Below are 26,729 nucleotides of genomic sequence, written 5' to 3' on the forward strand. Positions count from 1 at the left end.
AAACTGCAGTGGCACAGGATGATCACACGAGTATGTAAAAACTGTATTTGTGCAATACAAGGAGATGTTGGGATAGGCGTGTATATGTGCAGGTCGATTGTTTGACCGTATATTTAGGGAGATAAAAACTAAAAACAGTATATTTCATGTAGTTTAACTATAGAAAGTTGTGTATAAAATATACAGGTATAAAATAATAACCAAAATGTATATAATAATCAGAGATAATGGGAGAGGGGAGTAAATGTAGAATGACCAAACATTAGTTTTTAAAATAATTTTAACAATCATTTATATCTTATAGCAAATATGTTAATTTAAGCCAATATATCTTTGTTTTGTCTTTAATGATCTATGATAACAGACACAAAGAGAATAATTATTATGGTCAGTGCATTAGACATTTACAGTATATTACCATGTTGATATTAAAATGCCTTGTTAGAGGTTATTCCTTTCTCAATATATATCTAATATGAGTCAGCAATACCATCATTGCTTGAAATGTAAAATATAAGACAATGTTAAATTTGTAGACTACATCATTTCAATACAGCTGAGTGAATGACAACAACCCTGAGTGGGGCTTTTCTGTGGAGCTGTATCAGTGAAATCACCACTTGGGTTCATCTCAGTGCTTCATCTCACAGATCTGATGAGACGACTGGGAAATGCCAGATTTCAGTGATCTGTTTAAAGTGTGTTCCCCGTCCAGGAGAGCCTCATAATCGTTAAGAAATGAATTAGATCCATGGTGAATGATCAGCACCGCCTCCGATCCCAGTTTACCGTGTAAGAAGATACAGGGGCGAGCGTGCAGGAGCCCCGTACTCTGACCCCAGCTTCCTGTGTAGCAGTATAGCATTTCTGTTTAACTTTATAATCAGGGCTTTATTAATGCAATGCTTTTCTTCCGCCTAATAATGAAACAACACAAATAAAATAAATTGTGATCAATGGAGGCAAGCAGAGACAGATGAGGAGTCTGTCACACTGGGGATGATACCAATTTATCTCTTTAATGCATCTCCATGGGGTTCTCTCACTAAAGGATACAGATTACTGAACCCCTTGTCTCAGAGGGAAATGCGTGAGAAGAATCCATATAACATACAGAGATGGAGAGCCCCCCTCTCATCTTGTATCATTCATGCTTCCTGGTCACTCCCTACATCAAATGTGAGAATGCAGAAAACGTGCAGGCACATTCAGAGGAAAAGAGGATGATTTCCATGTAATGAAAACTGCAAATCTAATTCAAACAGCTGCAGATTTACATATATGCATGATTCCTTTGTAAATTGTTACCCAAATGATTTGAAGCATGTTGCAATAAATAATACTGGTATAATAAAATGTGTATGTCTAAGCTTGCATCAGTCTATGTAACAGACGTACAGAAATCTTTGCTGTGTCTTGTTTACGTTTTACGCACATATCTTCTGTTTCATTTTCTTATTCATAATTGGATTTATTCAGTTTCACTCTAGATTTCATGGGGGATGTTGGATTGACTTGGTGGTTTTTTTTTGGTGAGTATTTGGACATTTTGTTTTATGGCAAATAAAACCAAAACAAACCATCGGGAAGATGGTAAAGAGAAAAGGCAAATCTGAAAAAAATAAAAATCTGGAGCAACACAATCAGCAGCTTGGGGTTTTCCAATTCTTAGAAAGGGATGAGCCATAAACAACCGAGGCCATAAACAACTGAAGCGTTGCAGCGGGGAGAGAGAGACAGAAATCTAACATGTGCTGGTGAATGAAGACAAGAAAGGCACACCCCTGCAGTAAATAAGGAATTCCCTGCAGCTCTGCTCACAAACCAGAAGGCAAAAGTCAACCAGGTCACTGTGTTGCGTCAGTAACCAGGAAAAAAAAACATAGCAGAGAAATAGTTGAGGTCAGACAGTAAAAATACAGTCGCTCACGCACCAGGCACAAAGAAAAGCAGAATTATGTCTCACGTGGAACCTATAACTCTCCATTACACATGAATATGTTGTGAAATTTTCTCATTCAGTGTGAAAGAAATGAAGAAACCAGTTTATGTTTTCACATGTAAACACGTTTTAATGCATAAGGTTTCTACGTTTCCTGAAAGCAAAGGCATTTCAGGAGGCCCAAGGTCAAATTTAGACTGGGTCATAAATTGTGTTGTTTGATGGCCTACATTTGCCTCAATAGCAGGGGGAAGGCCAAGCCCATAAAAACGTAAAAGACGGGCCGGCTGACTGTGGGCTTGGCTGCCAGCATTGTTGTCCCGGGGACCACGAGATGCTCCCAGTGGAGGCTTCATGGTGAATAAAGACTGTTATGGCCCACCATTGGCACACACAGAGGGCTCATGGAGCTTATTACTGCCATGGCTCAGTCAGAGAAGAAGTCACAATGGCAAACTCAAAGCTGCAGCCATTCCATTGTCATCAGCGAAAAGGGGGCCTGTCACGGGCAGAGGGATGCATTTCTCTTTGCCGAGGGATTCAGGGGAAGCATTAAGGGCCAGATAAAGAGCCATATCACAGATTTATGAAAAGATGTTTTTAGGAGCTGAAATATAGACTTTGAGTTTTGGAATTTTACTCAATATTAACCTTGTTCTGTCATCTGTGACAATAATGGTCTGACTTTTAATTCTTCTGAGTATGGCAGATTGATGTCATGGCCTGACATCTATTAGCCATATGATTAAATGGCATCTATTAAGTGCAGCCAAGGAAAAACATAAGAAGAAATAAATAAAAGATTTGTTAAAAAGACGAGGCAGATAACAATGCTAACACGTTTCTTCTGAAGATGTTAATCTTTAAATATGGATCACAAAACTGTTATCTTCTTAAATACTGAGCTACTTCCTGGAACATCAGGGAATTGTTGCTTTTACTAGACGTTTTTCATATAGAATGAAATACTACATTTGTTGGTGACTGTGTGCAGTCACAGATTGATTCACGTTTCATTTACTTGTGAGTATTTTATAGAACCGATCTGAGTCTGTATATAAAAACTTTATATTATAATTAAGGATGATGTCACTCAGTGATACAATGGGCTCATGTCATGTTTGCAATATTTATTGGTCGACAATGAAGCCCCTATGGCATAGAGGAATAAGGCTTAGAACACACAGACCATAGAAAAAATATGGATTATTGCAGCTTTATCCTTTAATTAGCCACTTCATCATTTTATTTCAATGTGGATTTTTCAGGTTCTGAAATATGACTTTTAGTTTTGAATGTTAAGATGTTTTTAATTCTGTGATCTTTGGTTTGACTCCATTTTTTTGAAGTTATCCAAATTAGCCACTTATGATTAAACATATTATGTAAGAAAAGTCGAGGTCGAACACACGTATCAGAAAAACACATGCAACAGATTTGTTTTAAGGATAAGATATAGGCCTGTTCGACAGCCGCTCAGCACTGGTCCAAAAACCCACCAACTCCCACGAACATCTGGCTTTTGTCTGCAATGAGATTCTATCTGCATTTGGTCCCAGGTCAGAAGACTCTGCAGCAGACACATGTTTTTATCAGCTCAGACTCTAATCGACAATGATAGAAACTGCTATATTGTTATTATTATTTATTTTGGCAGTGTAGACGCTGATGTCACAACTTTTCTGGCACAACACCATGATGCCCCCATTGAACTCCTCAGAGTAAAGAACCAGAAAACTTGTGGCATCAGCGTCTAGACTGCCAAAATAAATAATAAAAAGAAATTTGTCTATGTTGATTATAGTCTGAGCCACAACTTCTCTGGCAGAATGCTATTTATTGAACTTCTAGCTATAAATTTTTTTTTTTTTTTTTTTCACATCTTGAAAACAACGTGCAACAGCATTTTTTTGTATCGCGCAAGACGCAACACTGACAGCGAGGTGAAACTTTCTCAGTTCTGAGTGCGTCTGTGATGTTGAACGTGACTGACCAGAGACTAACTAAAATAATAACACTCTGGACAACAATGGAAGTTTATGGCACAGAGGAAAAATCTTTGGATACACAGATATGACTTCGTTATAGTACACTCAGTTCATAACCCCTCCTCCTTTGACAGTAAAATCCTTTGTGTAAAGACTCCGCCTCTCAAAGCCTCGACGTTTAAAAAAAAAAAAAAAAAAAACTCAGAATCCTTTATGACTCCAGTAATATCCCAACAACCTTTCAGCACAGCCAAGCTTAGAGGGGCTCAGTAAATCACTGCAGTCGGCAGTTTTCAGTGTTTGCTAATAGCACTTGCTGAGTAGATATTAACACGTGAGTAGCGGCTGTATTGGTCGTAGTTAGAGGGGGACTTTGGGAATCCCCACACCGGACCTCCATGTAGGTTAGCCCCTGTACAGGCCATCGCTCGCTCCTCCAGCCGCCCGCCTCCCCTCCTCCCTCACTCAGCTACATCTGCTCCTCATTAACACCATTATAATGAGCCACTGCACCTGAGGTAAATAAAACTGTGGGTCCGACTGTCGGCCCGCGCCCTCGCCCTCACATCAACACACCCAACACTGGCGCTCTGTGTGTTGTCAGAGTGGCTTGGATGCACCCCCTTGACCCACCCGTTTTTTTTTTTTTTTCCTTCTTCCTCCTTGTTCTTCTTCTTCTCCTCCTTCTTCTTCTGAGAGAACATTAAATGTGGTCAGCAGAGGAGCTACTGGCTACACATAAAACCCCCACAGGTTCGCCATTCACAGCCATGGCCACAAAGCGGATAATGAGCTCCATAAAACTGTCAGGGGGGAAGAATAAATGTGCATCGAATACACCAACCGTAATTCAGACGTGGCTCTAAGTAGTTGGAAGAATGATAAGAAATGGTTTTCTCCGGCATTGATCAGACACTGCAGAAATATTAACGCCCTAAAATCCTGGTACGAGTCGTGCAGCGGTGCTTCGGAACAGCTGTGGCCTCTGGTGGTCGAGACTCTGGCCAAGTCCAGCTCTCATTAAAGTGAGGAGGTTAAATGCTCTTACAGAATAAATGAGGTAGTTTTGAATGTAACACTTATTTTCACCTTTCACCTTCACATACTGCTGCAACTGTGTCTCTCTGGCAAACAGGGCCGGTGTCAGCAGCAGCTGCTTCTGCAAAAAAAACCACTGTATGTATGCTGAGCTGATTAAATGTGTCCGCCCTGAAAAATTCAACTGCTCACGCTCACTTTATGGTTCAGTCATTAGTCCTGGTATTTGCTTAAACGCATTAAGACTTAGATAAATGGCTTTTACAATTGTGCACAATTTTATTATTCCAGCGTTACCATTAATATGGCATCCAAATAGAAATCCCCCCCAAATCTGATTTAGTTGGATGTGAAGCAGTGGGCAACTTTGAACAATGCAGTTTTGACAAATGAACATGACATGTGGGGGGAAAATAATTTGACAGGTGACAAATGTTGAGCAGTGATACAATCTGAAAAGCAGGCCACCTGAAATATGACTCAGTCTATTAAAATCATTCGCGGAGGATATTGAATAGTTCTTTAAAGACTTCAAATATCCGATAAGATTTATTTCCATTTGATGAAATGTTTTTTATGAGGGTTACATCTCAGACAAAAGCACAGATGGTGTTTAGTTATTAGTTTGGTGTGGGATGCGTTTGTTTGTGGGAAAACAAATGTCTCTTTCTGGAAACACACGGCTTTTGTACGACATTACCATAGGTGGGTAAATTATGAGTCTGTTTTTCACATTCAAACGCTCTGGTGAATAATGTGTGAGAGCAGACTCAACATGGAATTGGGAAAGCGTTTCTTCCTGAGCTTAATATAACTTTTTGAGTTGTTCCAGCTGGAAAAAGTTACACTGTAAAAACAATTCAGTTTCTGAATAGTGTTGACTGTTAAATTACATTGAATCCGTTGTAGCAACACGTAAAATACACAACCTTAATGTTTTTGTATTTCTATTCTATTACACTCACTTTAGAACAACTGAAGGTTTTTAATGTGTAATTTGATAGTAAGTGTTTTGGCACTTTTTTTATTGTCCAAGTTTTCACCATTTTTTACAGTTGCTTTTACAGTGTAGATTTCAATTCATTTACAAATTGCAGTTGAATAGATGAGGCTGTTTGAGTCATTGCAAAAGCATGTATTTGTTTCAGAATCCTCTGTTTTCTGTGCCAGGCAGGGAGTTTCCTGCAGCTGCTGTTTGCTCACAGCAGTGATGGGACCCGAGTGGACCTGCAGACGCCACCGACAGACCGACCGACCGACCGACCGACCGACCGACCGACAGACTTAACCTTTGCTTTATTTATATATTTATTACAAACATTAATTCAAGGTTATGTTCACACTCAAAGAATATGAGTCCCATATGGTTTGATTTTTTCATCAAGATCCATGAAAAATTTCCGATCTTGTATTTTTAAGTAAAAAAATGTCCAGGATACATCCCCTGATCTGGATCGACACCAAAATTGAATGGGTTCATCCCTGGATCATGCCCAACCCCTCCATAAACTGCCATGAAACTGACTGTGTCGCTCTTGCGTAATCCTGCTGACAATCAAACAGATGAAAACATACCATCCTTGGTGGAGGTGACAACCTTCGATGCCAAATAAGCAGAAATTACCACAAAACCCAAAACAGAAATAATTCAGAGGTTGTTGCATTTCTTTTCCATTTTCATAATCGTGCATTTTAGCTTCAGTGCATTTGCATTTCACCACCGATTTGCCTTTATTTGGAGAAAGTATTGTCTGTGATTTATGAGCATGTGTCCCAGCTATGTTCAGCAGACTTCCTCAGACTCTGCTCCAACACAAACACAGGAGTCCTGCTCAGTGATGGTCTGATGTTTTTTATCCTCTGCATGTTAGGAAGCTGCTGCACATACTCTCAGGATGAGTCAAATTCTAGAAACACATAAATTTCCATTTGTTAGGTATGCATGTCAAATAAAGTGGAAAGTTGAAGAGTAATATGAAGCTTATAAAAAGATTGGTTCCTGACTTATAATAAGAAGAGAGAGGTAATTTAAATAGTTGCTTCGAGCACGTAAACATGCAACACGGAGTTCTGCAGTTCTTTCAGCTGACCTTTGTAATGAAGGTGAGAGGAGGAGGATGTTTGAAGTAAGAAAAAAAAAAAAACAGGAGCAAAAAGACAACCCATACGAAACACTCTCGACCAGATGTTCAAGCATCCTGGACTCTGATGCCACCGCTTTCTAACGCTTATCTCAGGGATTTTCTACATCTCTCTGTACTCGGGATCCAGGTCTCTGAGTCCTAAATCATATGACTGTGGAACACTGGTTACATTTAGAAGCAGCCTCACTGACCACAAGAGAAAACATGAGATCGCTAAATATTTCCTAGAGTGCTGACTCTTGACTTTTGCTCACAGACATTAAAGTCTGGGCTATGCCAAGGGTTGAAACTACAGTTAAGTTCTCCATGTGATAGCATAGGACTACAGTTGTCATAATTCTTTCTTTTCATCCATAGTTTGGTCTCTGGTGGTTTAACACAAAGACAATAGATGAGGATGGAAGACTACTCACAATCCTGACATAAATCAAAATATGATGCCATCTTGCACATTTAGAGTCTGCACAGTAGATATCTCAGGAGGAAGCTGGGGCTATGTCCTGCTGATGTGTATGCACTTGACCGAGGGACTAGGGCTAAAAATGGCTCTGGACGTATCTGTAGGCTGCTCAATTAAACAAAAACCAAAAACATTTTTATGGACTTCTGAACTACACTGCAGCCAGCCACCAGGTGGCGATCAAGACGCTTTGGTTTCACTTTAAGGGGAGCAGTCATGTCGTCCATCTTTATACACAGTATATGATTTAACACCAACCTGATTTTATTAGATGATAATCTCACGGACTGTAGCACATCATTCTGCTCGCATCCTTCTTTCCTCTCCACTGTTTCTCTCCCTGAATGAACTGAACTTGAAATGTGTTGTACATCCGCAGGTTAGCTCAAACATTTCTCACATTTGTTAAAGTTTCTAATTACGCCACTACCTTTGCAAAGCAAGTGTGATACAGGCCACCTTTGTTTGGTGTTTGTAGTTTTTCCCTCTGCATCTTCTTACAACGTGAGTACAAAAAATTGATTGGTTACATATGTTCTCTGCCTAATTATCTTTTATGTATTGGTTTCTTTTTTCCACTTTTTTCAGAGGCCAGTGATTTACTGTTCATGAATTTATGCAACAAGGGAAAGCAGCCAGTTCTGGAAGCTATAACTCATAGGCCAAAAGTCAGCCTTATTTACATTGTATACAATACAAACCCGGGCTCTCGTTCTGTTTTTAAGCCTGGTGTGTAAATCTTCATGGAGAACGCACGTAGCTAATGATACTCTGAAGTCTGAAACTCTGAAGTAGCAGCCAGGAACATCTATAGTATCTATTATCTGTGCCTCTGCCTCTGTTAAGACATTAGTAATGATATGAGAAATGTTTATTATGAGAGGATCAACGATATATTTTATTCAGAATTGCCTTTTTTTTCATTAAATAGCTTGAATGTTGATTTTGGATGCGTGTAACCGCTGGATGTTCAACGTGAATCGAGAATTACTCGCTGAAGTGCAAAGTGATGCAGTTAGATCACTTAACTTTTTATTACTGTTGTCTTGTGTGTATTTCATTTGCATTGGCACCGCAGAGCGTACAGTGTGGGAGTAATAGTAAAGACACTTTACCGAGGTTAATGGCTTCAGGTCTTTCTCACCCAAATGTTACTTTTATGGCCGACTTTGGCAGGGAGGCTTTTGTTTCATTAGACTGCGTCTTTATCATTTATGCATTGATGGGAACACAAGGTTTTGGGGTTAGAGACACTTATTCTCTAAATGGTATTTCACTCATTCAGCCACAGGGCAAGGCTAATGGAATCTGCTGATCCCTACTGTTCTAAGTAGCTGCAGAAAAGACAGACAGCAGCCCGACTTCTGTTTTGAGAGTCGGCGCTCAAATATTTTCCGCAGCAGTAAGGCATTAAATATTTTATACTCTAAACATTTGATGGCTATCAATAAACTTCATAACAGCTCTCATAGATCTATAAAAGTATCTTTCGGTTTGTTTGCATTTCCATCTGCAATGAATTCTCAAGTTTCCACAGGCTATGAAAGAAGGAGCATGGACGTGCTACGTATTTTATATTGATTGGGTGGGCTTATTTAATTCAATTGCTGCATATCCTTACTTGCAGGGGCAGTGGAAATCGTTTGAGAATCAATGGGCGGAAGCAAGCAAGACAAAAATAATTGACTGTTTTCAAACTCCTGCAGGCGGCAGAATAACTAACCCAAAACAGCTCCCAGGGATGTCTGAAATTGGTTTCTGCAAATCCTTCAGCCACATATGCAAAAAGAGAAAATGGTAATGTAGAAATCCATTTCAAACTCAGTGCACGTGAAGTTTATTTTCTGTTTTTTATGTTCCAACACTGATGTAGAGTCGTGTGCTAATGGTCAGTAAGGTTCTACCTCAGCTCTGAGGAGAGACAGGCTGTGTGGTTTCATCTCGACTGGTTTCAGGGTGTACGGACCAGATGCGGCGAGGTGGAGCTCTCCCCCACAGAGCTGCCTCCCCGGGTGCCTGGAGGTCCACTTCCAATCTATTTGCTGTAATTGCCGTCAGAGTGTACACCTTCGAGTCCTCTAATTCCCTCTTTTATTTCAGCCACCATGAGGGAGACCATCTGTCCTCCTGCCTGCACCTCCCCCCACCCTTTGGCGTCAGGTCTCTCCCAGTCTGCACAAAAAAAAACGAGCACACACACGCACAAACACAGACACACACAAAGACATGGCAAGATTTTGGGTCTAGGGCTTTTGGTTCATCAAAACTTGGTCCACCCAGTGTCACATGACTACAGCAGAGGACATGAGTTTGGCATTTATGAGGTGCCAGTGAGGATGACCTGCACAGCGCTGTCACATAAAAGGTAGGAGTTGTCAGAATAATGAAAGTAAAGTGACACAGTTTCCCATCTGCTGACTTTCTTATTCACCCAGTCTTCTGGAAATCTGAGGATTTAACCACACAGCACTCTCTCCCCCTCGTCCACATATAACCAGGCCATCAGTTCTGAAAACAAACTGGCCCTCTTTTCCTCTAAGATTTAGGTTATATCATCACTACTACCTGGTACATTTCCCAAGTCGTGGCCCCCAGGAGAGTAGACTGACGCTGTTGTTTGCAGTTACGACTACAGCCCAGCGTTTTCTCCTGAGGTGGCCACAGTTTGTTTGAGGGACTACAGCTTTGTTCCAGACCATTAGTGACAACCAGGGCTCAACCCGGCATCTCGGCAGGACAGGTGCTGTGCAGGTGCACAGCTTTACCTCAGTTTTATAGCTCTAGCTTTTGTCCTCAACTCTCAGAATCTCCTATCTGTGAGTTCCACCTTTCAGATCCTCTGAAAAACAAATTAATCTCAGGACCATTTCCCATTATTTCGATCAAAAGTCATTTAGAGGCTGAGCTGCAAATAATGTTTTGCTCAAGTAAACGAAAAACAATGATAGTGCACAGAAGACGCTGGCAGCCCAGCCACCAAAACTGAATAATAAGTGACATTTTCTGTATCTATCTCGGTGCATCCGTGCTCTCGCACTGTGTCTTTGTTTGTGGATTTCTCGACTGCAGCCACAGTGTCTGGGGCGCGACTGATTTAAATACCATCCCATCTCATTAACATGCACAGATAGAGCTGCGAGGGCCAATTACATTCATCTTGTCATGTGGCTGGGCTTCCAAGTCGTTAATATTTTATGGCAACACGCTCCCCCAGCTGCAGCAGCAACACACCAGTGCTCTTACATTATTCCACTGCTCAGGACACGGGATCAGAAACATCCCCCTGAATACACACTCTCTTCTAGGTCATGACAATATAAGCATGAAAAATGAATGGAGGGGGGGAAACTGGTGGAAATGCACATAAAGATATGCCACGTTTATGATAACTGATTATTATCAGATGACAAAACCTTTAAAAAATAACTACACAGAAGAGGGATTTTCAATGTGTCTGTATCTAACAGTGCACGCAGTAAAACTGATGAGTCAAAATGGGAACATTTGAGAAACGTTGAGGCTCTAATTTCAAAAGACTTGATGCAACTATAATTTTCAAGGCACCAGTGAGATGATAAATTAATAAAGGTGTATGTGCAGAGTTCACATGCAATTTCATTCTGTTGTGTTTTATTTTAAATGATCAAATCAAAGATTTATCCTCAAAGTCATCGGGAAAATTTGCCTTTAAATACTTTTACCCTGGCGATCAAGCTACAAAAAGGCGACTAAAGGGACTTGAAGGCTTTTCCAACGCACGGTGATGCAAAGACGAGGTCCGCCATGAAGGTACGATTCCTAGTTCCTTCCCCCACTAACTGATGACTCCCCTTTATAGACAAACCATCACCTACCTATCGCCACAAGTGTGCATTCACACAGCTTACCCCCGTACACAAACACCCACACCCACACACACACACTACACAAAAGAAAATCAACATTGGCCACAAACCCTGTCGGCGATTTTACAGTATGAATAAAAACGAACCAACCACATTAAGAGGGGGAATAAATAATTACATAATATCAATTCAAAAACTTTGAGCATCTACATTTCCATGCCAACTGGGTGACTCTGCTGGTGTAGATTGTGTGATTCGAATGAAAGATCCAGAGGAGCTATGGACTTTGTGCTGTGATGGTTATTTTGTCAATAACTCCCCATGTGATTTGTTTTATTCGGGTTTTACTTTGCTCACTCAGTTTAGTCCTGCAGACATGGAGAAATCCTGCAACACTGGTAATGTGGTTTCCATAGAAAAAATCCCTGAAGCAACACACTTATAGAGGAGTCCCAATCTGAGTCCCTGCTGATCCATTCCAGCGTTTTAGGTTGTTTTAATGTTTTTTATATGTATGTTTTCTCAGCACACATTGCACCCTCTGGTAACACCTTAGGTCACCACATTAGCTCTCCTCTGAGTGCACGCATTGCTTCTCTGCTACTGTTGTGCTCATGAATGTAATGATCAGTTTAGTAGTTCAGAGGTTACAAAAAACCCTAACAATGACAAATACATTCCTACTGATGATGTAAACCTTTTAAAACTGCTCACATATATAATTTAACCGTTATTAAATGGTGAGTTCATCTCTTAAAACAGCTGTAGTTTTTAGCACACGTCGCTATAGGACAGGAACAAGGACTGCTTTTGTCAATAACTTCTTTCAACTGTGTTTTAATACAAGTTTTGTACAAGTATTACATAGTTACAGCAAGATGGTGCATGTGATATTGAGGATAAATAAACTACAGTATTCCCCATAATGAATGATGATGTCACTCAGTGCAACGGACATAGAGAAAACTGTGGCTCAGAGGAACAAGATATGAGGCTTGTTGTTTGGATACACTCTGTTTTGGTGTTTACAGGAACATGTTATAACTTAAGTTTTCTCCAAAACTAAGAGATCTGAAGAACAGCACCTTTGAGACACAGTGGAACAAAGTGTCAGCACCAGTTTGAACTAAAGTCCCAGACAAATGAGGTCAGCAAATCTTTGAAGAAATCTGTCTGTAAATCTGTAGATTCTTACTCAGTCAAATTCTCTTCACTGGATTCATATTTTCTCTTGATGTCAGGAAATCAGCAAGTCGTGGATGCAAACAATGAGTCAAACAAAAATAAGAATTACACATATTAGAACTGTTTCTCTGTCTTTCCTTTTCTCTTTGCAGCCGTTGCGGCAGCTTTTCAGTTATATGCTTGATAAATAGAGCCAAATCCAACTACAATAATCCAGGGAAAATCTATGAGCAGGCTCCTGTAATTCCTTTAATGACTTCTCTAATGAAAGTGACCAGTCTTCAGAACAGTGGCTACAGCTTTGTGCCTGCACTGTACGGAGCGAGGATGGCCCGAGGAGACAAGCTCAACACATTTCTGACTGGTAACAGCAGCCTACACCGACTCGCCTCCTGGCTCTGTGGCGATACGTACCAAGATTGATGTGTGTTCCTGACAAATGGCCTGGACGGCCATTTATATGGTGAGACGCTGCTTGGCAATGTGAGGGGGGAAGAGTCACTTAGCCGAACAATTTCCTCACACAGCATGGCCCTTTCGTTTCATCTTGCCCGCAGAAATTATATTCTGAGAAATAGCCTTGCTTTCAAAACTGTAACATTCTTTACCTTATGGTGTCACAGATCTGGTCTGACAACAAAATCAGGGGAGAAACACAGATCTGTCTCTTTGAGTTCTATTATATATAATGATACACTCCGCAAACTGTTGCCATTGACTTACATTATGTACCAGTGTGTAAGACATAAAATATTTTAATATACATTTATGACAAATCCAATCTGTGTAATTCCTCAAATTAGTCTGCCATCTCGTTAAGAAGCCTGAACGTTTTAATTATTACCTCTGCCAAGGAGGTTAAATGTTCTTTTTTTATGTTTTTTTGTTTGTGAACAAGTTAAAACAAAAGCAACAGGACAGACAACAACTACAAAGAAAAAATACAATGAAACAAGGAAGGAAGAGAGGTCGTGATGATCGTCTCAGACTATTGGATTGTTGTAGATGTGTACGTTCAACATTTCCTCTTGGTTCATTGAAGGAGGCTACAAGGAAATCAGAGAATCACAGATTCAAGGAAGAGTGGCTCAAAAATAAAATCAGCACATATTAAAACTGGTTTCTCTCTCTCCTTTTCTAACTAAAACAAAAACAAACGTTTACTGCAGTCGAAATTCTGACGCCCAAAATATATTGATATATGTGCTGAAATTACAGAGTGGCAGACTGTCCGAGTATGAACGGTGCGGATCTGTTGAATTAATATTTTGACTGAATGCTGAAAATTAATTCACACACCAAAGAACTTTTTCTCTGCAATGGTGTGCAAGCTCTTTTCTAATTTAAAATTTGAGATTATAAAATTTCAACCCAAAAATACAGGAGGTGCACAAAGTAACTTAAGATATTTACAAACAATATTCAATGAGGAAAAAAAGTTTGGTTTAACTCTATTATCACAAAATCCTTTCTTTAAAGCATTTTTAAGTGTTAAAAAGATATTTTCACATACTTTTCACAGTCAGTGTGCTTTGATTTCTCTCCAGTGACATCATTCTTCAAAACATACTCATGAACAAATAAAAAAACACAGAATAAAGAGTAATAACACTGAAATCTTGTGAACATTACTCATGTCTCTTATCTGTTGTGTCGTAGCAGGGCATTCCTCATATCTCATTTCTCAAACAGCCAGAATTACTAAAGCGTGAGGTGCGCGCCGCTCCACACTTTGCATATCAACCATCTTCCTGCTGACAAATGTTGGCTTTAATAAAAACCATGGAGCGGAGACGGGACCGGGAGAGAAGCCCACCAGGACGGGACCGCGTGGAGCTCAGACAATTTACCCGGAAATGAAAAAGTAGAATTGTCTACGGGAAATATCAAAATCATCATAATCATTTGTCAAAGCGTGATCTGTATCTTCACCACAGCTCAGACTGTGAATGTGCTGCAACTAAAACTCAGCGTTGGTTCAGAACTTTTCACATTACGCTCTTGTTCCAAACACACAGTTCAGTGTTCATTAAACAGATATATGCATCGTCTGCTGCTGCTGCTGCTGCTGCTGCTGCACTCATTACAACTCCAACCAGAGCTGAGAGGCAACAACCATCTTCTTTTTCACATCATTATAAATGCAGATCAATATTGCATTGCCCCAGTTTGTCATTATTAAACACTAGCAAAAAGCCATTACTCTTAAGAAAGAGCCTGGCTATCGAGCACACAACCAGCTGTTTATTATAGTGTCCTTATGGTTTGCATACTGCAGGAAACAGTCTTCATTATTTAATCAGGATCTGATTGCGGCATTGGCAAGACCGGAGCACTTGGTATGTGGCTAATGACGTGCACAGCCGCCCGCACACACACTCACTTCACGACGATGTGTGAAAAGTTGACAGATTAACCCCATATGCATCCACAAAATGTTCAAGACTGTGATTCAGTTTTCTATGTAAACTTTTGTGGAGGCGTGAAACTTTATTTTTTACCATTAATCCAGCCGCAAATTGCTTCTTCAAATGAAACAGTGTAATCTCACAGATACAAACGGATTTCTTCCTGTCAAAAACAACGATATGAAGACCAATGTTTACATCCAGTGATTCCACAGGTTTTGCTGAAGTGTTCTGCTTTTATTATTTGTCGGAAATTCCGTTAAATAATTTCTCACTTTGGGAAACATCAGTATTTGCTTTTTCTTGAAGATTAATACCACTTGGATATCTCTATTGGAAGCTACAGCAAAAAGTTTAATGTTTCCCCTTTTGTTAACAGGAATGTAAATATATATGACGTCAGTTAGTGAGCCTGAGAGAGGCTGATAGGTGGGTTTTTGTCAATTTAATACTAGTTATCCTTCTTAATGCAACGCAAACTGGCTATTGGCTGTAGCTTCATCTTTAGCCCATACTGCCGACACACGCATCAGTTTTGTCTTCTAACTTCCCACAAGGAGGCAGAAAAAGTTTCCCATGTCTAACTGGTCCAGTTTATTAGAAATATTTTTTCCCGGTGGACAGATCACATCTGTGGGACCATGAAAATATCTTTGAAGATACATCCTACTGTGGGATATGAATTAGGGAACACAATATGAGCTGACAAACTGTCCAGGGTTTACCCAGCCTCCCATTCAATGTTAGCTGGGATTGACTCATGCTTCCCCCGCAACCCTCAAAGGACGAGCAGTTTAGATGACAGGCAGACAGACAGATGGAATATGACCCGGAGGTTATGAGACTAGAGTTTAGCTGCTCATCAAAATAGAAGTCCCAATACAGGAAAGTATGCATGGATGACTCAGTTACAGCTCAGAGACACTGATGAGGACTTGCTGACTGACTGGCCCTGTATCGTACAAGTGGGTTACTTCTACTCTACGCCTTCTTGATTTTCTTTCAGGGAATAATGCGCGGTGTGGAGTGTACAGTGTAAGAATCATCTGAGAACAACACCTATCACTGCTGGCAGGATGAGAGCATTCTGATTTGAATAAAAGAGTTATAGAGATAAAACATTTGAAAGCCACTTTTAAGAGTAAATTATCATTAAAAAGGTGTTAACTGGACTTCTGCTAGACTTTTTTAAACAGGACATAAGATTTTACCCTTTAGAAATGAATGTGTCTATTTTTAGTGGATGACGCACAGACGATAAACAGTTTAAAATATTTCAAATGGAGAGGACGATGCTTTATGATGTTAATCAACGCAAAAAATAATTAAATCAGGGAGGAGGCAAAGTGGGTGAAATTTAATTTCTGTATTAATTATAGCCTGATATCATCAAGCTTGGCTCAGTGTCCTGACGCCTCCAGAGCACAGCGAGTCGAGGGAAGACCCCATGATGAGAGAGAAAATATAATTCCCAACAACTCCCTCCTGCTGTCGTCCCACTCCCACTGAGCTGAGGAAACTGAGCGGCCTATTAGAGGGCGCCGTGGCAGACGGGTCGGATCTTCAAAAGGGAACGAGGATGTCTTCTTTTGCAGCATGCAGTGTATAAATCCTCTCATTAGTGTACAACCAATGGAGGATTTTGTCTTTTGTAGAACTGGGAATCATTGAAGGGTAAAAAGTTGAAGTTCTGCCAATGTATGATGATCACAATTATGTATCATGATTGGTCTTAACGTATAAAGGAGTTCTGGAACAAAACTAACACTTGGTAAATGCACTTACCAGAAAAATCCCTGAACAACAACGCTAGCTATTCTCATTTCCATCCTCCGGTGGCCAGTTATATCGTCTGCAAGCTTCAGTAAAATATTCTAAACGGGATGTATTGTTCCTGCTCATTCTCCAATATGTCTGACACAGGAGAGACAATTGTTGTGGCTCGACTTTAATTGCTCCATCTGTATTGCGTCCCATCGGGATGTTGCCACCTCACAGACTTCCCCCTCATCGGCTGAGCAGATAAGTTCCGCACAGACCCCACTGCAGCAGTGCACTTCATTAAAGAGAAGAGTGCACTATACGAGGAGCCCTGCGCTTCAGCTGGAGCTCGCTGCTTGCGTAATCAGACATCCCTAACAGATGAAGCATGGTGCAACGTGCTGGAGCCGACTGCTACATTTACATCACTGCTTTGTCATCTGGAATCTGTACCTTGATACTTTTGCTCCATTCCAAACCAATTAGCACTTGATGGTCTGCGTGAAGGTGGTTTCCACTCCACTGAAAGCTAATCTCAATAGTCAATAGATCTCCAGGAGGCAGATCTTTGAGTTTAAGTGCCGGGAGATTCACAGTGAAACTCTCAACCAAGCATTAGCTACTATAAATACTAGAGCTAAGCCCAATGTATCTATATGTACTTCTCACGTGTTTCTGAAGTTTATCTGAAGTTAACCTGAGACTTCAAGAGTTAACAGCACTTTCTCTATCACACATCACTCGCACACTGCCGGCACAACCTACAGGAGCAATTTAAGGTTCAGTACTTGCCAAAGTACTAGGAAATATGCATCAACCTGTTGGTTAGTGGATGACCCACTTGACCTCCCAAGGAAAGAAGAAAAACTGAAGAACAAGTCAGACCCATGGATCAACACAAAATCAGTCAGTTTCACAGATTCACACATCTGCAAAAGTAAACGAAATGAAGCACGCAAACAAAATAACGCAAAGACCAAATTACAGTTGTTACAAAGTCAGAGAGTTCCAGATTTCAGTGAAACTATGTAATTTACCATTGAGGTGGTGGTTAGGTGGTGATGTTCTCCAGACGTGATCCAACGTCATTAATATCATGTGTTATGATATATCAGCTGATACATTGTTATTGAATTACAGACACTCAAATATTGATATCGGTGTGTGGCTCAGAACTCAGTCGAGCTTCAGTGCATATCTATCATAACAGGATGTTGAGTGGTCATTTACAGTGTGCGACTTATTTTTGGGGGGGGGGGGGGCACAGGTCTCCATGCTCCTTTTCATCAAATGTATCTACATTGTTATAGATTATGCTTTTCATTTTGTGTAAAACTTCGTGGTTGAATAATGTATAAATGAGCATCTTCCATCAACAAAGACGGAGGTTAACTGTGCACTCGTTATCCTCTGAGCTGTCTTACTGTACCATCTTTCTTCAAATACATATTTAGCGCAAATGTCGATGGCTGCTGTGGAAATGACTTGATTATCACAGCGTTTTGACAGGATGAATGCATTATCAAAGGCAATTAGGGTGTCACCAGTGTTTGCACAGGAGATGGATGATGCTTTGATGATCACGATGAAAAGCTATATATTGACCCAGAATGAACTGTCGTCCCGGTTATCTGAAAAATATTCACGCAGCTGTTTGCCCTGCTGGTTTCGCTGTTGAAAAGGTGAGTGTCACTTGTTATTTTTGGGAGAAACTGACATAAACAACAGACGTAACAAGTGATCTTTTTTTATCAGTGTGAGTCAAGTACGGTTAGGTCATAATCTGTTAAATATTGTGGTACATTACAACACATACACGAAGGCAAAAAAGGCAATGAGGCCTCGCTGAGGGAAAAAAAGCAGTTCAACATGCATCTGATTGGCTGCAGACACACACACCCATGTGTTCTTTCAAGGGGGAAACTATTTCCTCCAGGCTCTCCCCATATAAGTACAGCATGTCTCCCCCTGACTTTATTTACAGTCAAAAACTCTTAAGCGTGTGCATTAGCAGGAGAGATTTATCACTCAAGCCTGTTTCATTTGAGAGGCGCTGTAACTCTCCGTCTCTGTGCTCTGTAATAAGTGAAGAAAAATGTGCGCTAATGTAGCAGTCGCAGGAGTTTCAGTGAAATCCGCTCTAATCTGGACGTCTGCGTGACGGCCAGCATGGAGGGGAAGTGCAGAGTAATGGCACTGGTAATTGGGAAAATAGGTCACTCGGGATATGAGGTGTTTGCAGGTGGAGTTAATGGGGGATTGCTTTGGTTAAGGGCTAATATGAATCACGGGTAATGTGTTTTAAATACGGATGGCCGCGCTGTCACTTCAGTTCAAACGGCCCGGACTGATAGGTTTACACAACTCTCAAGATCGAGGTCATGGATTTAAACCAATCATCTTTATATCCTAATGGAAGGTTCCTTCACATCTAAAGCTTGTGTAGGAAATGAGATTAATCCAGGAACCTGATGGTTGCTTGTAAAAGACAATATTTAGTGAGAGGGCTCAGGGTTTATCGCCGGCCCTGTGAGCATGTTGTGGTTAATTATTATTTCCACAGGAAATCCCTGTATCCAGCTACAACCCCCACCTAAAACACACACTGATACAGAATCTCTCTCAAACACACACACGCTCACAATATTGAATGCAGCTGCATCTCCCAGAGGGGAAAAGGTAATTTGTCCAGCTCAGAAATAAGGGTCTCTACATTTCTCTCAGCAGGATGATGAAAAACATGAAACCGTGCTGCTAATGAAAAGAACACTCAGGATGTGTATTATTATTCCATCAGTCTCACCTAGTGAGCCCTGGCCCAGGTCCGAGCCATGAAGGAAGGGCCACGGCTTTTCCACCCTCTCCTCTCACAGTGATCTCGCGGCGTAGGCTGCCACTTGCAGATTTCCTCTTCATTCATTCCACAGGAATTTGGCTGCCATTTCCTGAGCAGAGGAGAAGGTTTGACTGGCTTCGTGCGGGGCCAAGCTGGTATTTATCTAACCACACACTGGGCTTGATTCATGTGAAACAAGCACGCCCTGTAAACAGTCTCATTACAGAACTCCAACACTTCATTACTCAACGGGCCAAGTCACTCGCGGGAGAGGGAGCCGAGGACGGTGCGAAAGAGCGGTTTGAGAACGTTTGCCTCAATGCATACAGAAGGGGACTGATGGATTTATCTCTGAGGTTATATGATCCAAACACACGGCCTGATGTGACTGAATAATCTCTGGCAGAACACAGTTAAAAGCGGCTGCTGCATGACTCAGCCTCCATGCTGACAGCAGGATTTTACAGCACAGCACTTAGCTTGGTTATTACTTACAGGAAACCACGAAGGCAAAAGGCTAAACTGAGTGAAAAGTGAGGATTAAATCCGTACCACAGGGTTCAGGGTATCTAATGAGGGTGTTGGTTGGTGCAGAACTCATGCACGTTGTAAGCTCCAAAAATCCAACCCTGCAGCAAAGCTAACCTTATATCCTCCTTTGCCTTCAGCTAGCACCGTCAACATTTGCAATACAACAAATCAATGTAATGCAATCTAAAACCTAATCGGATTTAATTGTGACAAAAATGGACATATTCATTTCTTCCTAACCACGTTACATTTATCACCGTGGGAATCACAAATTATTTCCTAATATCCTCTGTCATCTAATCTCTCGCATTGACACAACAGGAATCTGGGAGGGGAATCATTGCCCCTCTAAATCTATTTGTCGCACCACTCAAACTCACAGTGCTGCTCACCGTGGGTCACCTGTAATTTGTAATGTTAAATAAAGGGCAATTCATTTCCTGCTGGGCCGAAACAGTGAGACCAGACTAATACTGGCGCATCCACAGATTCAAATTCATTATAGCTGCCCGGCTGTTTCTGCTCATACCTGCATCCAGCCATGGATATTACAGAAGTGGACGACACAACAGTTCCAGCAAAACTCTTGATATGAAGGCAGGAGACACATGCAATAAAGAGCAGAGAAATTAATGTGCATGATATCAGCGGAGACTGGCTGTAGGGTTATTATTCATTATCAATTATATTTATCACCATGGCTGTTTTTACTTCTGCAATTCACAGATTTATACATGGTGCATGTAGAAGCTTGCATATTGAAGTGAATGGATTAATCATTTGTAATAAAGAGGGACAGTGCCTTTGACCAAAAAAGAAGACAGAGATGCTGTGGAATAAGTGAAGACTGCGTTCATGCCAGGTCCCTGTTACTTAAATATGAAGGACTCAAAGTGTTTTTATATCACAGTACTGCTTTTACTTTAGGATTTGACTCAGTTTTTTTCCGCCACTGGATGTGTGATGTTTGTGGTACAACATAAAGAAGAGCAGCAATTTTTACCTTCACCAAGAAGGGTTTTTTTCACCCCAGTCCATTTGTTTGTTTGTGAACAAGATTACTCAACAACAACTAAACTTATTACCATGGAACTTGGTGGAAAAATGTGTTCTGGGTCAGGGAAGATTTTAATTCTAAAGCAAAACCGATTCAGACATTTTTAATCACTTTTTCACCCTTGTAAGAAAAATCTGTTTAAGTTAAGTTTTTCAATATCTTCACGACTTTCACCCCCATCAAAGAGAATAATTCATGGTTCTTGATGAAAACATTCAGACACATTTAAGGAATTGGACACATCTCTCTATCAAGTTCAACCAAAACTTAGTGGAGGGATGGGACACAGACCAAGAAAGAATCCATTACATTTTTAGGGCAAATCTAGACAAGAATTTATTTCTCTCTCCAAATATTCAACAAAATAGGTATGTTATAGTTTTTATTGATCCAGTATTGTTATTATCATTTTAACACATTTTAGACGCATTTTAGGGAATCCAAGATCACCTGAATTTTAAAAATGTAATTTGCATTACTATTGTTTAGTTTGTAAAATTGACAGGGAAGGCATGTATTTTGTGTTATTTCAATTATACATACAGAATATTCTCTACATTAACTGCTCTTTACTAACAACCTCTAATAAACCTTTCCACCTAAACTCTTCAATCTGAAATCTAGATCTATACAGTAAATAAAAAAGAGCAGCTGTGTCTTTTTACATGTAGCACAGTGTCTCTGAGCAGAGCTCTGGAGCATCTTTGAGGAATGAGTGTCCAGTAGGATCTGGCCATAGTGCAAGCCCTGCTGCAGAGCAGGGACTGTGTTGCTGTCTGGCTGTATTCACCTGAGCCAAACAAATGGTTGTGTCAAGCTATCTCTGTTCATATACCCCTCCAGTCTAGAAAGCTCCATTTTTCAGCTGGAAGCGGCTGGCAAACGACTATGGAGGGAGGTGCATGACCCTGATGACTTCAGTGGCACCGCATCCAACGGTGAGACAGAAATTGATTTTCAAAATACAGACCATGTGCTGGGAAAGTGTGGGGTGTTTCCCATGAGCTCTCTGATCTGATAAAGGACTATAAAATGTAGTTATCCCAAATAACAAAACATCTTGGATACAATACATCCTGGTATTTTGATAGGCTTGCAGACGTTTTTTTGCATTAACACTGGATTTGACGATAACTAGTAATTGGTCTCACATTTCTACAAACATAATATGAATATTTGCTTTTCCATGAAACTAAAACACTCTGAAAGTTTTAACAAACACGGCAAAGTGCTCCTGATGTAAAACCTCTTAAACTCAGACAGACATCGACCCTTCACATCAGTGGGCGTAGAGGTTGGTGTTAATGCTTGAGGCCGTGCAGCAACACTTGCGTGTGCCAAGGCAAACTACAGTGTTGCTTCTCTTAATGTAGCATAGAAATGACTATGACAGGCTCCATCGGTTCTTCTGATCTCTGAGAAAGGCTGCATTTATTGCAGTGTGTGTGTAAAGTGGCATGTAAAAAAAAGAAATTCCTGCGACCCCAGCTTTCTATTTGCAGCTTGGATCACAGAGCTGTTCTCTGCCCTGTGTTTATGGTTCTTGTGCTGCCAAGAGGAGGGAAACAAGCAGAGGGATTGATACTGGAGGAGAACAAGTGGTCATGTGGTTATAAGCTCAACTGGCAGTAAACACGTGTGAGGGAAAATCGCAATTATATAGTTTGTAAAGACGTCAGGGTTAATGTGTCGCTATAATTAATTTGCTTAAGAAAAAATGTGACAACCGACCTAGAATACTTCAAATGTATGAGGTAAGAATGTCAGGTCTTTAAGTTCCATAGTTGCAAATGATTAAAATTAACACTGACATCGTTTTCAGACGATAAACACTCGTGTAAGCATTTGAGGTGAAGATTTTCAGTTGATCCCATATTCCTGCTGCAGTGTTTCCAGTCACATGCCTCTGTGCCCTGCCAGCAGAGGGAGCCGTTCCTGCAGCACCTCAGCTTCATTGTCATGTCCAGCCTCCTGTCTGGGCCCTGCTGCTGCTCGGCTTCCTTGACAGCCTTAAATCAACTAAATAGACTGAGAGAGAACATCTGCATTCCACAAGAGTCCTACGGTCGTCCTGTGGTCTTGTTGAATGTTTCATGGCACTTACGGAAACAGGGGAAATCATTTAAGAAAGAAATGTTGAGTTAACGATTTAAATTTAGCCTAATGGACACAGTTTGTGTTATTATTACAGAAACCAAAAGATAGTACTTGTAAATGTGGAGAAGAACCTGCAATATTCATTGATATTCATTACGTTATCAAACACACATTTCTATTTGTCTCTATGTATGTTTCCTCTTTTATTTGTTATAAAAAGACCCTATTCAAACATGACTAAATATTAATTAAAATAAATGTTATCAAATTATAATTACTAGAAGTAGTCGTTCTAACAATTACAATGTGCAATAAAATTACAAAAAATACAAATAAATTGTGTATGTTCTCATAGTGTTCACTTTTAATCATCATCTTTCTTTTGACATATGACAGTCAATGCAGCAGTTGATGCTTTCCAAGATGTAGGGGAGACTGCCACAGTCCAACCACAAGGTGGTGCTCTAAGAGGAGATTTGGAAGAGTCAACATCAAGCTGAGAGGCTGGAATTGCTTTTATGTATGTATATATTATAGTCTTTCTAATGCATGCTGCATGCAACCTGATATCTGTGTGATTGGACCCATATGAGCCTGTGTTAGACTTAATAAGCAGGTTATTTATTTGATTTTAAGCGCAGTGCTTCTTCCTGCCTGCAAGAGTCCTCATGGTGAGAACAAAGACGAGATGAGCAGCCTGCTGCAGGACTCATGTTTTTGCCTGATGAACGGCAACATTTACTGCTTCTAAAAAGGACAGGATACACAGAACACAGGGAGCGAAGCAGTGAAACCGGGCTGGAATGGTGGCAGCGAACAATGCAGGGAGGGCGGTTGCCAGGTTTTATGGTCTGGGATCCTGCTCCCAACCCCCCACCACCACCAGGTCCCTCTTCCTTCCTGCGATATGTACTGTAGTTTACACACGAGCCACTATACTGTGAAGCACGTTTGCTGAGGCAGAACAATGAAACAATGAGGCCGTGTGGAGCGGGGTGGCCATGTACAGCAGTTCAGAACAACACTTGACATGTGGTTTGTAACACCTTCATGATGTCCTTCAATATTAATCACTCCCACCCAAGTAATACAAACCTTATAACCCGAAGGCTCCATTAGATATTTGCCATTTTCATGCTGGTGCGGAAGTAGATAATTAAATAAAAATATAACAATAAGACAAGATAATCCTTTCTTAGTCCCACAACAGGGAAATTTGTTACCGAAACAAAGAGGAAAGCCAAAAAGAACATCTGTAAAAGTAATAAGTAAACATGCAATATCATAAGAAGGAAATCTAAAAATTTAAAATAGAAATTCAAAGAAAATGAGTAGTACAACTGCTGGATTTTTTACTTTTGACTTCTTACCTCAGCCTCTGTCACAAATAGTGATATCAAAGTTGTAATGAAATATTGTCAAAAAAAATTTTTCTGTTTTAAAACAGTCAAATGAATAATTCACGAGTTTAGAGTTAGATTGGAAAATGAGAAAAAGTGTGAAGCTCAAAAAACACGTTTAATTTAAAAACTGCAGTTTTACAGATTTGATTAAATTAAATGTTAAATTTCCTGCTGGAATTCTTACCCTTCACTCCTTGTGTGGTAGATAGTTCAGCCTTTGTCACAAATACAAGGTAATATTGAGAAGTTGTTTTGGGAATATTTTCTGACAGGAAGTTAAAGTTGGAAAAAGTTTAAAGTTTTAAAAAGGCATGTTTTATTTGAATGTTCTGTCCTAAGCCAACAGAAACTGCCGTGTTACAGATTTGTCCCTGTGAGTTAATGGTGACAGCAGTAGCTCTGATTTTCACCACTGCTCACAGACGAAGAGAACCAAGGTTGACCATGGCTTTTCATCCCACTCACACTACACACCACACAACACACACACACAAAGGGTGCATGACGGGCCATGGAGGAACCTGTTTCTGACAGTGCCTTAACAGCTGGAACTGTGGTCATCCATCACCACTGGGTTTGATAATAGGACCAGCTCCCCGGTGGGTCATTGACACAGATGACAAACCTGTCTGAGGGAGTTATAGAGCTGCCAATCCCTCCACTTGGTGCCACTTACTCAAATGACATTCACCCAATCACAGGCCAAGGGCTAAATTGAACAACCCACTTCCACTTAAAGTCTAAATACTGTTGCTTCTGATGGTATTTTCTAATGAAGCTATATGATTGAAAAACGACGCTGTTGTTTTTGGTTTCTTAACTTTCTACCTGCAGATAGAACATTTAATGTGACTTGAGACTCATTGGACGTGCTACTATAACTTCTGCACATTAACTCTGCATGTCACTGCTGCGAATACTGTGTGATTCCCCCACAACAGACAACAATACATAGCCACACAGGCATTTACAACTCCAACTATATGACGGCAATAAAAAGGCACAGCAAATGAGCCATTCTGGGAGCCCCAAGCCAGATGTTGAGTGAGTGGTGTGCGTAATAAGGCTTAATGAAGGGTTGGAGTTACCAAAGTGTCCAGGGGAATGAGAGGGAATAAACACAACACATAAACAAGTCCTAAAAATTAAACCTGCCAAGCATGTTGCATGCAACCGGTCCAGACTTGATAGAGATATTCTCAGGCACATTTCTCTTTATAGGAACAATCAATTACAAACTATTTTCTAATAGGAGTATGCTAGCAGGCACACATTGAGGTTTACATGAATAACAATATTCCAACTATTTACATTATTCAGAATAATACTTTATTTCGATAATTTGTTTATTTCATTTTTTACATGAATTGCTAAAATAATATTCCATTCATATTTCTGTTTACATGTTACTGATCATAGTCTGATCATGACTTGCATCATTTCACCCACTATGTCATTATATCCAACGTTATTCTGCCAGTGTTAAGCTAAGCTTTATTTAATTGCTGTAGCCACAAATGTGACAGGCCCTTGTCCATCTTGGAAGCTTGAGCAAAATTTTTAATGAATCATTATCTGCCAAGTTTTAAAACCCACATATGAAAGAGTTGAATGTACCATGCTACTGTGTAAACCACTTTGTGTGTTTTCTTTCTATTTTTTCATCTTGTATACGTCCTAATGTGATAAGGAAATAAAACATGTCTAAATAATGTAAAGTCACCCCACGTCTTAATTTGATTAGTATGACCTTATTTGGGTTAAAGTTATCAGAAAATGCTGTTTACATGTCAGAGTCTTATTCAGACTATTGCAAATATGTATCAGAATATTAGAGTCCATGTAAGCGTGGTTCACGATCTAAACTCTGTGTAGGGTCTGACCAAGGACCACCATGTATTCAAGGTGACATTATCCACAATGAAAAGAGGCTTCCTGAACTGGGAGCCTCTCTGTTTTACAACTTCCTTCTTGTGGTGACAATCCCACCAAAATACGTGTCAGGTTGTTGAACAAGAGTGATGATGTCCTGCA

At 40.3% G+C, this 26,729-nt stretch overlaps 1 long non-coding RNA gene across 1 annotated transcript; it reads right to left on the bottom strand.

The window, feature by feature from the left end:
- Nucleotides 1-6,005: 6,005 nt before the first annotated feature.
- Nucleotides 6,006-26,220, bottom strand: LOC138411933 (uncharacterized). Its single transcript, XR_011244426.1, has 3 exons — nt 20,668-26,220; nt 19,575-19,716; nt 6,006-6,875 (listed from the first exon to the last, which is right to left on the bottom strand). It is a non-coding gene; the product is annotated as an uncharacterized lncRNA (long non-coding RNA).
- Between the last annotated feature and the right edge of the window lie 509 nt (nt 26,221-26,729).

Source organism: Paralichthys olivaceus, chromosome 10 (genome assembly GCF_024713975.1).
Source record: "Paralichthys olivaceus isolate ysfri-2021 chromosome 10, ASM2471397v2, whole genome shotgun sequence".
NCBI classification, from domain to species: Eukaryota; Metazoa; Chordata; class Actinopteri; order Pleuronectiformes; family Paralichthyidae; genus Paralichthys; species Paralichthys olivaceus.